This window comes from Bactrocera dorsalis, chromosome 1 (assembly GCF_023373825.1).
Source record: "Bactrocera dorsalis isolate Fly_Bdor chromosome 1, ASM2337382v1, whole genome shotgun sequence".
Lineage (NCBI taxonomy): Eukaryota > Metazoa > Arthropoda > Insecta > Diptera > Tephritidae > Bactrocera > Bactrocera dorsalis.
The window spans coordinates 26,863,757-26,878,734 of record NC_064303.1 but is presented as its reverse complement, the minus strand read 5'-3'; the positions used below and the strand labels follow the sequence as shown (position 1 = coordinate 26,878,734).

The following is a 14,978-nucleotide window of genomic DNA, read 5'->3' as shown; positions in this document are numbered from 1 at the left end:
TATAATAACATTAAATTTTTAAAAACCATTTAACTTATCCGTGAACATTAAGATTTAATATTTAACTTTACTATAACTTTATACAAAACAGAGATTTTGATAATAAATTATATTGTGATTACTCAACTGTAGCCGATTCTTTTATTTCGATTGTGCATGACAACCAGTTAAAAAGGTTAAAAATTAGAGATACATACATATATACATACATATGTATCTAATGGTTACGAATTTATACAATTATTGTTGTAAGTTGCAACAATTCATACTGTAGCTGCCTGCTGTTATCATCGTTATCGCTTTTGCTTTTAGTTTTTTACACTCTGCTCCTAATTGACGGCACGTGCACAATACATTAACCATCCACCAAACCGGCCGGCAAACCAACGTGAAAGAAAACGGCATCAATGAAATGTTCGCATTTAAAGAAAAGCTTTAAATGGAAAAAGCTCCGTAAACTACATAATAATACACTGTTGCATTTGCTATTATTGTTGTTGGAACAGCAATTTGCAACAGGAAATGGTGTTGGCAGCACTTATTTGATTTTAATATTATTGTGCTTATTGACTTTAGGGTGATCCGGTTTTTTATACCTTTCGAAGTTTTTTGGTGAAAATTATTATTAATTGAGGAATGACTATGAATATGAAAACTCGAAATGAATATTTTCATATGCTGTAAGAAGCTACTTATATTTCCTGAAGACATTTAATAAAAATTCGACTTTATAGTTCATATTCTAATGCTGACTGCACAGGAAATTCAAAGCAGATTAAAATAATCTTAAAATCTATACAAAATTACGCAAACCAAAACGATGTTTTCTTTTCTTTCAAAGGTTGCTGACGCATTTTTAAATCCAATATTGATTTTAAAACTCAATATATCCATTTAGAGCCGGTTTCAATGGGAGAAGTTTCGCGTTAAGCCTACTTTACTTGTTAAGAATTCCATCATTATTTGGAATGGGATACCTGTCGATGACAATTGTGATGTTAATGACAACAATCTTTCAATTCTCTTTTAACGAAGCATCAAACTTTCAAGAATTTTTAGATCTGTGATGTAGATCATTCTGACTTACTTACCGAGTAAAAACCGCAAATAATAAAACAGCAAATAATTTACAATTGCATTTAACTTTTTATATTTCATTTATTCCGCTACAACCCTTGATATTCTTAATATGGGTTTAAATGAAGGACTACAAAAAAGAATTTATAGCAACCAGTTTATTGGCAGAGAGCTGGTATCAGTTGTAGCTTTCTTTATAACTTTTCCTGTGAGTTTCTTTTCGGCTTCAGCATAAATTTTTCTTATGCGAATTTCGCACACCAACCTTATTGCCACTACCCAAGTCATTAAGATTATGCAGCTCCTATGTTTTGATTCTTGTGCGCCATGACGATCTAAGTGGATGATTTGTTTCTAAGTACGTATTGCGTAAATTATTGGAAATTTTTACTTTCGTTAAGTTTATGGATGAAACCGCCACTTCTTCAATACACCATGCTCCTCGTGTCGACTAGCGGCTCTGGCGATGAAACGACAGCGGTTATAATTGGTCACCTTTTATCGACTAAAGTCGTCGTGGAAAACAATTATCATTTAATAACTGCAAAAGATAGAGAAAAAGCTAGGATATTAGAAAACGGGGAATTTAAGTAAAGCATACAAAAATTTCGGTTGCTTCTTCTTCAACATTAAAAAGATAAGAAATTAAAAAATAAAGGAGGGTTCTCAAAGACAAAACATGAGATATGGTTTTTGGTCCATAAGTGGGCGACGCCACGCCCAATTTCAATTTTTAAGAAAAGCCTGGGTGTAGCTTCCTTCTGCCATTTCTTTCGCAAAATTTTGTGTTTCTGACGTTTTTTGTTAGTCGGTTAACGCACTTTTAGTGATTTTCAACATAACTTTTTTATAGGAGGTGGGCGTGGTTATTATCCGATTTCTTCCATTTTTTAACTGTATATGGAAATGCCTGAAGGAAACGACTCTATAGAGTTTGGTTGACATAGCTATAGTAGTTTCCGAGATATGTACAAAGAACTTAGTAGGGAGCGGGGCCACACCCACTTTTCCAAAAAAATTACGTCCAAATATGCCCCTCCCTAATGCGATCCTTTGTGCCAAATTTCACTTTAATATCTTTATTTATGGCTTAGTTATCAAACTTTATAGGTTTTTGGTTTTCGCCATTTTGTGGGCGTGGCAGTTGGCCGATTTTGCCCATCTTCGAACTTAACCTTCTTATGAAGCCATGAAATACGTGTACCAATTTTCACCATGATATCTCAATTTTTACACAAGTTACAGCTTGCACGGATGGACGGACAGACGGAGGGATGGACAGACGGAGAGACAGACATCCGGATTTCAACTCTACTCGTCGCCCTGATCACTTTGGTATATATAACCTTATATCTGACTCTTTGAGAATACACTCAATCGTATTTTATTTACATATATACTCATATGAATCACTACTATTATGGAGTATTGACCTTACTCCATGTCTATTTCATATCTCAATGAAACCTGTACTAAAATGAACTACTTGTGGGAAGGTAACATAAGCCGTTATTAGAGCATTATCCACAATATATACACAACAAAATCAAATATAATATATGTATGTCTATAGGTACTTATGGTTGAGAAATTAATGGCTGACTGCTGACTGTCGACGGCTGTCGGCGCACGGATCGAACGTTTAGGCGTTGGACGTTGACAAAACACACAACTGTGCGGTGAGCGCCATTTGAGCGCAGCGTCGCGAATGCGCAATGCTGATGCAGATGCAAATGCAGGGTCAGAGGCAGAAGTGCAGAAGTTCAGAAATGCAAAATGGTGCAAAATGCAAATGGTCATGTACACACAAAAGGTAGAAGGAGAGGAAGAACAGGAAAAAGTAAACAAATAATGCCAGAATTTCAAAGAAAGGATAACCAAAAAGTGAGCGCTGGAATTTAGGTTGAAAAAACCAAAAAAGTGTGCGTAATAAATCGGTGCATTGCAACGGACGTGATTTTAATAGTTATTTAAGAAAGCGGGCGCTTATTATTTGCTGAAATTCAAACAATAAATATTTAGATAAAAAGTGAATTGAGCAGAAGTGAGAGCTTAAAGTGCGGTGGGTATGGTGGTGTATGTCTGCGGTGCTTGTTGGTGAGTTATAAGGTGCCTAATGTTGTGCAAAATTCGTGTTGCATGTGCTGCATGCTGATCATTTGCCTAAACTTTCATTGCAATCAAGCAGGCGTGTTGATCAAGTGTCAATTGCACTGAGGAGGAGACAAGAAAAGGGTGGTTGAGGTGGAGGAGGGGTTGTGGAAAATCTTATTACTTGCGCTTTCGAGTTTTCTGTTATCAACTCTTTTATTAATGTAGTGTAATTATGTATGTGTATATATGTAAGTGAAACAATTGCTCAACGTAAGCACTTGGATGAACATGGAATAGTTTTTAATTTTCTAATTCCGCCCCACAAAAACACCCTGACGTATCTGATAAGTGCCTCTGATGCAAAAATGCATTCAGAGGCCCATGCCCCGTAAGCAGAAAACCCAGACTCAGACAGAATCTGATGTCTGGGTTATCCTCAACGAATCCAACGTCCCGAATGTACTCGTACGTAACTCGGCCGTTAGGACTATTGTCCTAACATTGTTGCCACCTACACCTAACCCTATCATCTAGAAGCCTCTTGCTCCCTAGATATCCCTCCCTCTCCACTTCATCGTCGGAAATCCAATCGTTCCGCAGCAATGACACACTCAAACCCCTTCTTAACCTGAATACAACAGCTCGCTGTATGACAATCAGATCAAGAGGGGGTGCACCTAATAACACCTGCATCGCATCCGTTGAGACGGTGCGACATACAGGCAAACAAGCAAGTATCATACAACGCTGAATTGAGAGGAGATTTTGAGACCCCAAGACAGCCGTGGCTGCCTCCCACCATACAGGGGCTACATATGTGGCACAGGCCACAAACAAGCCATGATATATGGTGCAGACAGCACGACGTCCGAGACCCCAATCGCTCCTCACAATGCGGCATATTTTGCCTACGGTTGCCTGCAGTCGCTCCTTCACATTCGCAAAGTGTGGAGTAAAACACAACCTTTCACTTATGGTCAACCCCAGATACTTGACTTGTGTAAGATATCTGATGCTGACCCCGCTCACACGGACAATCGGTGGACGAGACGGCGACAATCTACCTTTCAGCAGCATTGCCACCGTTTTGTCCATCGATATGTCAACCCCCACACCTAAACCCAAGCAGAGTGTTCATCATAAGGTTCCAAATATATGGACCACAGATGGTACCCTGCGGCAACTGCGAAAAATAACTCCGCCAAAGAGTAATTTCCGGACAGCCAAGCTCCTCCAGCCGTTGCAACACTCGATCCCAGTTTAGGTAGTCAAATGCCCCCTTGAAATCAACAAATATGACAAGGACATACTTGTTGACATTCTCCCTAACGACATTCTGTACAAAAAACCACGCATTCACTATACTGCGTCCTTTCCTGAACCCAAACTGCCTATCCGACCACATACCCCGCGTTAGCTCCTGAAGCCGTTCCACCATGACTCTTTCCAGCACTTTTCCAAGTACTGGAAGGAGACTGATGCCCCGATAAGATCGAGGATCGCTCCTGACCTTATTAGGGGACTTCAGGAGAGGAACAACCCTAGCACTTTTCCATTCGCGTGGAAAGTATCCCTCCCAGACGCACTTATTGTAAATGGCCTCCAGGTATTCCGGAATGAACTTCCATAAGCTTTTACACATCTCTCCGTTCAAACCAGACCTAACCAGGCCAAAGGCGTACCCCAACTCCCCATCATCTAATGGAGGGACAGGCACCTCTTGTGCTTGAGGTACCTGCACCTCCGACCTAGGAAAGAACGCACCTAACAGAACCCCCACACACTCTCTCCACGACGATAACAGAGTGTCACCGACGCAAAGAGGGGTGATATCCTCCCTACTACGACCCCTGCAGATCCTATAGACCTGACCCAGGGGTCGTTCCTATTCTCTCTAACAAAGCTCCTCCACTCTTCCTCTTTAACTTTTACTAACATCTCTTTATACTCCCTATCCGAACAACTAAATTCATACCTAAGCTGGGACTGCCTATCAGAATTGGACCGTCGAGCGCGTTGAAACTTTCGCCTCAAACGCCTGACAGTCCTCCTCTTCAAGGTTAGCTCACGCGTCCACCATTTAATTTTACTAATCTTACGACTTTCACACCTCCTAAATACCCTATCATTTACTCCCCAAACTACCCCGTATAGACGAGCAATTTGCTCGTCAACCCCCAACTCCTCAAACTCACTAAGCGGTACATCGGATACCGCTTCTCTAACCAAGAGTCCATATTGGTTCCAGTCAGTACCAGAGGTACGCCATCGCCGCAATGGACTCTCATAAGGTGAGGGAGGGGATCGAGGGGTAACCACAATTTGAAGCAAAGTATTATCACTCAATCCCCACCCTCCAGTAACCTTCCAACTAACACTAAAAGCCCTACTTGCTGCCTCATTCATAAGCGTCACGTCAATGTCGCTCACGCCCCCAGGCCCATCGAACGTATACCATTCGCTCGGCTCATTCAAAACGTGGAGGCTATTAGCCACCACCCATTCGCTTAATGCCTCGCCTCGACTGTGGCTTTGGTATCCAGACGAATGCCGGGATACCTTACTAAACCACGTCGAGGGCGAGGCATTCGCAAGTAGTAGTAGCTTATCCATGTAGCCCAGGTAGGGCTCTAGGGGCTCGCTATATTTACAGTATAAACTAGCGACAATCATCCTACCGAACTCCCCTTCTATCGCTACACATATACCTAGTTGTGAAGAATCCACAACTACGCAATCGTAGCACAGTGTGAGATTTAGTCAATCTAGCATCTCAAAATTAATTTTTATATGAAGTTGTAGAGATATGAACTTGAAATTTGGCACGATCGTTAAGGAGATTATAAGCTTCAATATGGTGATAGACAACTAGTTCCAACTAGTGTCAAAGGGGACTAGTTCCGAACTATCCTCAAAAACACTAGTTGGGGACAATTTTTTTTACACATTTATATTCAAAATTTCTTCTTTTTTTCTCTTCTAACTAAAACTTGTCGATATATTGATATAAGTACCCACATACAACCATTCTTAAAAGAATGGAAAATATTCAAAATAAGATATTAATCAAAAACCAAAATAAAGAAATTATATACAAATTATACAAAAGTAAAAAGCGAAAAGTAGAAATAAAAAAAATGAGGAATTTATACAAAAATAAAAATTCCACAGAGCTGCAAGCAAAGTTTTTTATGCTAAATCATCAAATTCATCATTTAGTTGGGTGTCAAACAGAAGTGCAATGACCTCAGAAGGTAAAGTAGAACGCTTGGTTTTTGGGTGCAAACGTAAACTTGCAATCAAAGGGTCTGACGTGATAAGCAACCTTTGCAATAAATCTATGTTGGTGTCAACTCGGGACGTTTTTCTTGTGAACAGTTCGCGATACTGTTTCGACTCTTTATTGCGTGCTTCTTGCGCTTCTTCAGAAAAGTTTCCTATGGGAAGAATGCATGAAAAAATGATAGCTCCTCCATGAAACAATATTTTGTGGAGACTTGCTGGCATATAGTACCAAGGATATAAACTCAAATAAAGCTCTCTTGTTTCTGAGGTAAAATTTTGGAACACATCTATATTGATAAAATAGCCGCTGTTTATGCAAATAAGTATTACTCGAAACCGCTTGATCAGATCGACATTTATGCCTGTAATATCCGATGTCTTTTCTGCTTCTTTGAAAAATCTTCTGGCCGTATTGCCATCATTTGTGTTTCCTGTTTTCTGTTTCGGCATATCCGCAAGAAGACCCATTTCGTTCCTAAACCTGTCTTGTATTTTTTTTCTTCCTTCTTGCAACGCTCTCCTTATTTTCATCGCCTGATCGTACCATTTTTCTATTTCCAATCGGTAAGAAATGTGCAACAAGCACTCCATAAACCTTATGTAGGCATGTAGAGGTGAAAGACCAACAGCAAGCATATTTTCATCGATTTCGCGCTGTGATAAGGCATTCATGTCGTTCATTGTTTTTGGAGTTGCACCACATAAATAGCACGCCTGCGATAACGTGTAATTTGAAAGAGCGGTGCAGACTTTGCCGTCAATCATACATAAAATTAAATTGGCTTTAGCCGTGAAGCTCAAAGCCAGTTGGTTTCAAAACAGAAATTTGCTGCCGAATATGCTCTACTTCCGCTTAAATGACCTCACGCGTCTCTTTCGTGAAGATAAATTTGATCGGTCTACAATATCTTGTCGAAGGCGCAGCTGGATTTTGCCAAAAATATGTTTCCTTCCTTCAGCTCCAGAGTTAAGTTGAAGAAGCACCATCGAAAGAGAAAACATGCTTTCGTCTGACATGTTGTCATCCGAAAATTTTTGCTTGTAACGGTTCTATTCAGCTCCCCATTTTATTATTATGCTTAATTCATCCTGAATGGCAGGGAATCGACCTAAAAACTTCAAAATGTGCATCTATTAATCTTTTCACCGTGTGGTCTATTAAGGATTGCAAATTGATTTCGGCATATGTTTCAGTAACAGAAACAAGGCTTGGGTAGCACAATAATTTTCATTGCTTAAGGAGGTCATAGCATGGATACAATTTCGGACTGTATGGTATCGTATGCAATCGTATTCCACGGTATTGCTCAGTTGATAAATTTTCGTCTACGATCATGGCCAGTGCTTGATCTGGTGTAAGACTTTTCTTTTCAGTAATGCTTACCCTTCCTCTTTTTATAGCTATACCTCTCGAAGGGGATGAAGCCGACAACTCTTTGACAATGTTTCCTGAGTCTCTTTTTCCACAGGATCTCAGATACATTGCGGTAGCCATAGTTAATTGTTCCGAAGCTACATTTGATATTAACTCTTTGCATTTCCGTTTTTGTGTACTCGAAGCACTTTCAGCAAACTCTTTTACTCGCCTTCCGCGTTGAGATATTTGTTTTGAAGCTGATGGTGCGTGATCAAGAGCAAAATCAACAGCAGAAATTTTTGAACTTAGCCAAATAGCATTGTCATGCATAAATCTTGCTTTATCACGTTGAGACTTGCTCCATCGCGATTGAAATTGGAAGCAAAGCTTTTTTATACGATCTTTAATTTTGGTATCGTCAACATCTGGTCCAAAAATTGATATAACGTGCTTTTCGACCGCTTCTGTTTTTTCGCTTTTCACCTTGCTCAACCAAATCCAAAATAGCTCCTCTCGAGATATTTCACTCATACTAAAAAAAGGCAAAAAATGGGCAGGATTTTATTTTTTAAATTTGTTTTGGGCACATTAACAAAGATTCTGCTGGCATTCCCATCACGGAACTCCGTGGGACTTGGAAGTTCTAGTCTATCAAATATTTGAAAACTTTAAAATTTGTCTTACCTTTCAGGTGGTTATAAAACAATTTTTTCAAAATACTTGAGTGCAAAAATAAATATTGTATAGAACAAAAATTTTAAGTTTAAGTACTTAATAACCTTCAATACAAAAAATATTTTAGGCCAAAAAAACCACTCACAACTTCGACCTGATCACTCAAACTTTTGTAATCAATGCAAGCTTGCAAATCAATTGTAGCATGCTATGCAATTGCACGTGTTTGATAGCTGTTATCACGCTAATAACATTTTCTTATTCTCTTTTGTGTTTGTTTTCGTAACAATTGGGGTCTCTTCTCACGTAAAAAAAAAATATGAGCGAGTTACGAAAACATTTTTTTTTTTGAATTTCGAGATGCCAGATTGACTAAATCTCACACTGTGCGTAGCGTGGATTATTCACAACTATTGCGGCGTTAGCTCTAAGGTCAGTGAAGACCCTAAAACCCCCAGGAAGACCCCGAACCACACCATTGGTGGCGTAGGGCTCCTGGAGTAGAGCAATACCGCACCCACCCTCTACCATACAACCCCCCAACTCACACATCACGGCATAGGAGCCCTGACAGTTAAGCTGGATGATCCCACTCATCAATGTCTGGCGAGGGCGCGCTCAACAATGCCACAGTAAATAGGGCAGACAGCTGACATCATCAGATGCTCAGCTGGCCTACCCTTAAACTCACAGTTGCGACAATGGGGTGCATTGACGCAACTGGCAGCTTTGTGGCCTTCTTGACCGCACCTCCGGCAGACATCTGATCTAGCCCTACACTCAGCCACCCTATGATCAAATCCCATACAGCGGAAGCATCTAGCGACGGGGCTGTCCGGTCGCACCCTGAAGGAAAACCACTTTATGTAGCACCGACCAAGAGGGCGGACATCAATTTGTCCGTACCCTCAAGGACGACATTGGTGCTACCGTCAGCAGCCACCTTCCAGGGACGACTGACCATCCTTACGTCAGTCCTCTGGGATGCCGGGCTGAAGTCCTGGAGGTTCAGCCGGAGTAGTTCCTCCATGAATTCTTCATGGGGGATCTCCGTATGGACCCCCTGGACTACCACCCGACGACCCAACTTCCAGTTGACATAGACGTCCAACCCCACCTCCCCGAATTTTTTGTTACTCGCCACTCTCTCCCTCTCTAGGACGGAGGGAGTGCGAATAACCGCCCCACCACCCTTGATCGGCCTAACCTCGTGGATCCTCACACCAAGTGAGGGACCCACCTCCTTCACCACAACTGCCCCCCGCGAATACTCCCGCTTATTCCCGGCCTCTTTGGCACGCCCGGCACCCGTTTCTTTGCCCACCGTCTTTGACGGTTTGGCAACAGTTTTCCCAGTGGTGGCCACGCTGGCCCTTCCACCACGACTTTCCCGATTTCCCCCTCGTTACACGGTGACTCCGTACGCGCTGCCGCTTTCTCAGTGGAGGCCACGATGGCACTCCCTTCCTCCCACATTTCCCCCAACGTTCTGCGGCGACCCCGCACGCATAACCGCCTTCTCAGCGGAGACCACATTGGCACTCCCGCCACAACTACCGCTCCCTCCCTCGCTTCCGTCATCTTTACGCGGTGACCCCAACCGCGCCTTGCTCCTCCGTGGAGATCTTACCGCTCCCGTCGTTTCACTCTCGCCGCCCGACGTGGAATCATCCACGACTGTCGAAGCGGCGGATTCTGCGTTTCCAGCGGAAACCTTCGTCCTCCTCTTCCGTCCCGGAGGCATCTCACTTCCCAAACAACCTCTCAGTAGAACTGATCCGCTGGCGTACCACTAGCGCTGAAGGCTCACGGACAGAAAGATACTGGAGCAGCTGCTCTCCAGGTGTCAGCGTCTGAACGCGCTGAAAAGTGCAACCCACGCAAAGGCCCGCTCAATATCAGCGACCACCCAAGCGGTCGATTATAGCGTGCCCGCAGTGACACAGCCCACAACCCCAACCCTTGGTCGGATTAAGGCCACTCAATTGGCCGCCGGCCGGACAAAGTCCCCGAAACGGTCCGGAGTCGACCGATGTGGCGCTGAGCCGAATCGCACCGTGGGCTAAACGGTACGCTGATATGACCGTTGGTCCTCACTAGAGTCGCACTCTCCAACCCTGGACAGACGCTTGCACCCTTTGGGCAATTCTGTCCAGACCCTCCTGCCACTGAGCCGACTAAACGCCAGATGCTCAGCACAGAACTACTGGCAGGCAGTGCAGTCTACACTGAACCGTGCGAAGCCTCCGCCAATAACAACAACGTGGATGACCACGTTGTCCGTATAAAATATAGTAATAATTAAATTACTTACCATACGACGATTTTGTACACAAAATTGCCAAAAAACGCACAAAAATGTGTACACGCACAAAAACACATCGCGGTCAATAAACCTCGCACCCAACGATCGTACCAACAATTTCACCGAACCGCTACGCACACGCGCCAGGCAATAACGGTGCCAGCTAAACAGCGTAAACAAACAAACGCACAAAAGGAAATAGAAAAAACTCACCGAAAATAAACTCTGAATATCACAACGATGCGCATGTCGATGCGCATGTCTATCCGCGTCGACAGTCAACTAACGAATGATTTTATTAACTGCAGTCCAACTCATCACGCTCCAGTCCCCATTGGTTAAATCCGGTTCAATTCCGTCGAAATAGCACGATTGCTCCTAAATAACGCCCTGCCACTTAAACAGGGATTAAATAACCTCTACAGCTACAACTGCAAGAACCGTAAGTAAAGTTTCTGATCTGATATGCTGATAGAATAATAGAATTACGTAATGTCGGAATAGGTATCGAAAATGCAGAGGATTGCAATATCAGATGGTTTTACGATTCGAGTTTCAATCTGGAACTGCGTTTACTAGTGTTTTTAGGAATCATTAAAACGAATAGAGTAGAGTTTCATTTACCAAACTATGATCTTTAAACATACTGAGGAAGGAATGTACTGAGTTCAAGAGCATCTTGTTATGCTTGAGCGCTTCAGTTACATCTATAAAAGCTTTCTTCACAAAAACTGGCTTCGGAAATCCATCTGCGATCTCCCTCCATGAAACCTTTTCTCTCACGACCAAGCAATCCTCGTAAAAACCAAAATTATGTGTGAGTGTTAGCGATCAAAGAAACAAGAGCAAAGAAATTTGGATTGGATGATGTGAAGGAGGAATTTTTTTGCCTTTTATAAAGCTATGGGTGGACCTGACGTAAAATATAATAACTTCGATCAGAATTGGATATGAATGCAAAGCTGCAATATCGAAGGTATGCATTTGTTCATCCTAGTGCAAATGTGTATATGCGTGTGTACAAGAAGCTCGTGTAAGCATTTAAACAATCGTTACCAGCTGACGATAGGAATTTTATTGCGTTTTAATGTGCGGTAAAATTGCGGTGTTTTTATGACTTCATTCAGAACCTTTTTTTGTTCGTTGTTATTTTATTTATGAATATCATAGTTGAATGCATGTGTGTGAGTATGCGTAGAAAGTCTTAATTAACATTTATCATTGCATTTTTTTATATTTCATCAATGCCTCTCCAGAGCGATATGTCAAAGTGAACGCAATGTTGTTCAAAAATATTGTTCTGTCTGCATGTGTGCGTGTGTATCTTTGTGTGTGCACAGAGAATGCAAAAAATTTCGTATGCAAGGCAATAACGTGAACTTTTAAGCAACAACAACAATAAGCACCAAATGAAAATGTACAGAGGTAGGACAAAGAGATAACGGTAAAAAATACAGGTATAGCATAAAACAGCAGCAGTGAAAATTATGAATGAAGTGGAATAAGATAAAAAAGAAGAAGTACAGTAGCAGAGCAAAGTGTGGAAAACCGCAGGGAACAATTAAAATAGGTTTAGTGTTTGAGTGCTGTATTTTTTTTTTTTTTTAATTGGGGGAAGCATCGAAAGCCGGAGTGTGGAACTTTAATCCGCTAAACCTAACCTACTCCCACCTCAAGACTCTCCCACGGAACCACCGGCTAAGTATTACTTCGTGGGAGGGACAAGACATTTAAGTCTCCTCTATCGTGCGGACTGACGAATGCCTAAATTGTTCAAGAAGTCTCAGTTTTGTCATTATGGATCGCTGACAGCTTTCCATTTACACATGAGTGTCGTTAAATTATCGACTTAAAACTACCACCTAGTGTGGTTTTTAGTTTTTTCCTTGTATTTGAAAATCTAGGGCAACAAAATAGTACATGTTCAGAGTCTTCTATATGCTCTGTACACGTCGGACAGTTCGGACTGATGTCATTGTGGAATTTGAAAAGGTAGCTTCTGAAGCACCTGTGTCCACAAAGTATTTGGGTCAGATGAAAGTCTAGGTCCCCATGTCGTCTGTCTATCCACGAATGGATGTCCGGTAAAAGTCGGTGGGTCCAACGCCCTTTGGATGAGGAATTCCACCGCTCCTGCCATATTTTAATGCTATTGTTCCTCTCCTCTGTCTTTGCTGATACTGTTTTAGGCGCTGGTAGATGATATACTCGTAAACGCTCGAGTTCATCTCCCTGGATGTCAATGGGCGGCATGCTGGCTAATACTTCAGCAGCGTCGGTTGATATAGTCCGGAAAGCACTTATTACTCGAATTGCAGAAAGCCTATGCACTGCAATTATTTGTTTAGCATACGCTTTTATATCCATTGCCTGTATCTAAACTAGTGCCGCATCCAATATTACGGAACTCATTGCTTTCGCTATTAAGAATCGCCGGCTGGAACGCACACAGGTTCTATTGGTCATCATTCTCGATAGGGCATTATAGATTTTATTTGCCTTCGCGGAAGAATACTCCAGGTGTTCTTTAAATTTTAATTTGGAGTCCAATATTACTCCCAGATACTTCAGCTGCGGCTGCGAGGTAATCTCGCATTCCCCTATAGTGAGCTCTATTCGTTCTTCTATCTTCCTAGTACTTATGAGTAAAACTTCTGTTTTTTCCTTCGCCAGTTTCAGACTCACAGAAGAGAACCATTGGCGTAGACCATTTATGCACTCATTACATTTATTTCTCAGGTCGGCTAATTGTTTGGCTACTGCTACCACCATGAGATCATCCGCATAAGCTACTACTTTAATATCTGTTTGTTCCTGTCTTTTTAGCACCCCATCGTACATAAGATTCCATAATAGTGGGCCTAACACTGAGCCTTGGGGTACACCACTCGAGATAGAGTAGCTCTTGGTGCCTTCGTCCGTCTCAAAAATCAGCCTTCTGTTTTTAAAGTAACTCGTTATTATGTTTATGAGGTACTCAGGGGCCCGCATTTCATGCAGGGCTTTGATTATGTGTGCCCATTTTGCTGAGTTGAACGCATTCTTGACATCCAGTGTAATCAGCGCGCAGTACTTTTTTGTGCCAACTTTCCATCTTTTGCCACTTACTGCACATCTCGCAGTATCGACGACTTCTCGTAGTGCGTCAATAGTGGATCTCTTCTTTATAAAGCCGTATTGTCTCTCTGATAATCCGCCGGCTTTCTAGATTGCTAACTCCAGGCGGTTTCGTATTATACTTTCGTACACTTTACCCATTGTGTCGAGCATACACAGAGGTCGGTCCGATGAAGGTTCTTCAGGTGGTTTCTTTGGTTTTAGGAGCAGAACCAAACGTTGTACTTTCCGAGAGTCGGGGAATACCTCTTCCTTTAAACAAGCGTTGTACATTTTAGCGAAAACTCGGGGTTTTAAGCTTATGGCTTCCTTCAGAGCTCTGTTTGGTGTGCCATCCAATCCAGGCGCTTTCGTGTTTTTGATTTTCCTTGCTATTGCCAATAGTTCGTCTTCCGTGACTAACGGGGGTGACTCTACAGCTTCGTTTCGTCGCTTGGTATATGAAATCCGGCCGTGTTTCGGGAATAGTGTTTCGACGACCTTTCCCATAAAAGAGGAATCCTTAGGTTGCTGCTGCTTGTTTTTAAATCTGGACATACATATTTTGTATGCTGTACCCCAAGGGTCAAAGTTTGCTTCCTCACACAGCTTCTCAAAACATGATTTTTTGCTTCGTGTAATTGCCGACTTCAGAAGCTTCTTGTGGCTTTTAAATTCCTCCCTAAAGGGAGTGGGTGTGTGTGTAGCCCGTGTCCTGTGTTGTTCTTTCATTTAACACCGCTAAACTGCGTCATATATTCTTGTATTCTTTTCATTTTAGTGGGTGAAAGCGGAAATGCCAGCATATGCGTTGTAAAACTGTATGTGTGTATGTATGTAGGTTAGGGTGATTCAAAAAATTTTTTTTATTTTTTTTTCAATTGGTACTCGCAAAAATAGGTTCCTAGACACCTCTAAGAAAGCCTCTCCAAATATGAGATTTTAATTGTAACGGGAAGGTCCTCCGCCTAACGGTTTTCTATTTTTTCTTATTATCAGATAGAAAAATTTATATCTCGCTTCCAACTACTTGAAAAAATATCTTGTTAATTAGGTTTTGTAGGAAATTGAATGCTCTAAAATATGGTT

The 14,978-nt window shown here is 41.9% G+C and overlaps 1 protein-coding gene across 6 annotated transcripts in view; it reads right to left on the bottom strand.

The window, feature by feature from the left end:
• Positions 1–1,147: 1,147 nt before the first annotated feature.
• Positions 1,148–14,978, bottom strand: part of LOC125775965 (Down syndrome cell adhesion molecule-like protein Dscam2) — a 45,479-nt gene continuing 31,648 nt past the window's right edge. For 5 of the 6 annotated variants that reach the window (XR_007421443.1, XR_007421445.1, XR_007421449.1 and 2 more), the window contains one exon: positions 1,148–1,618. The gene's annotated coding sequence lies outside the window, so the exon portion shown is untranslated. The remainder of the gene's footprint in view (positions 1,619–14,978) is intronic. The other variant, XR_007421446.1, reaches the window with a different exon arrangement.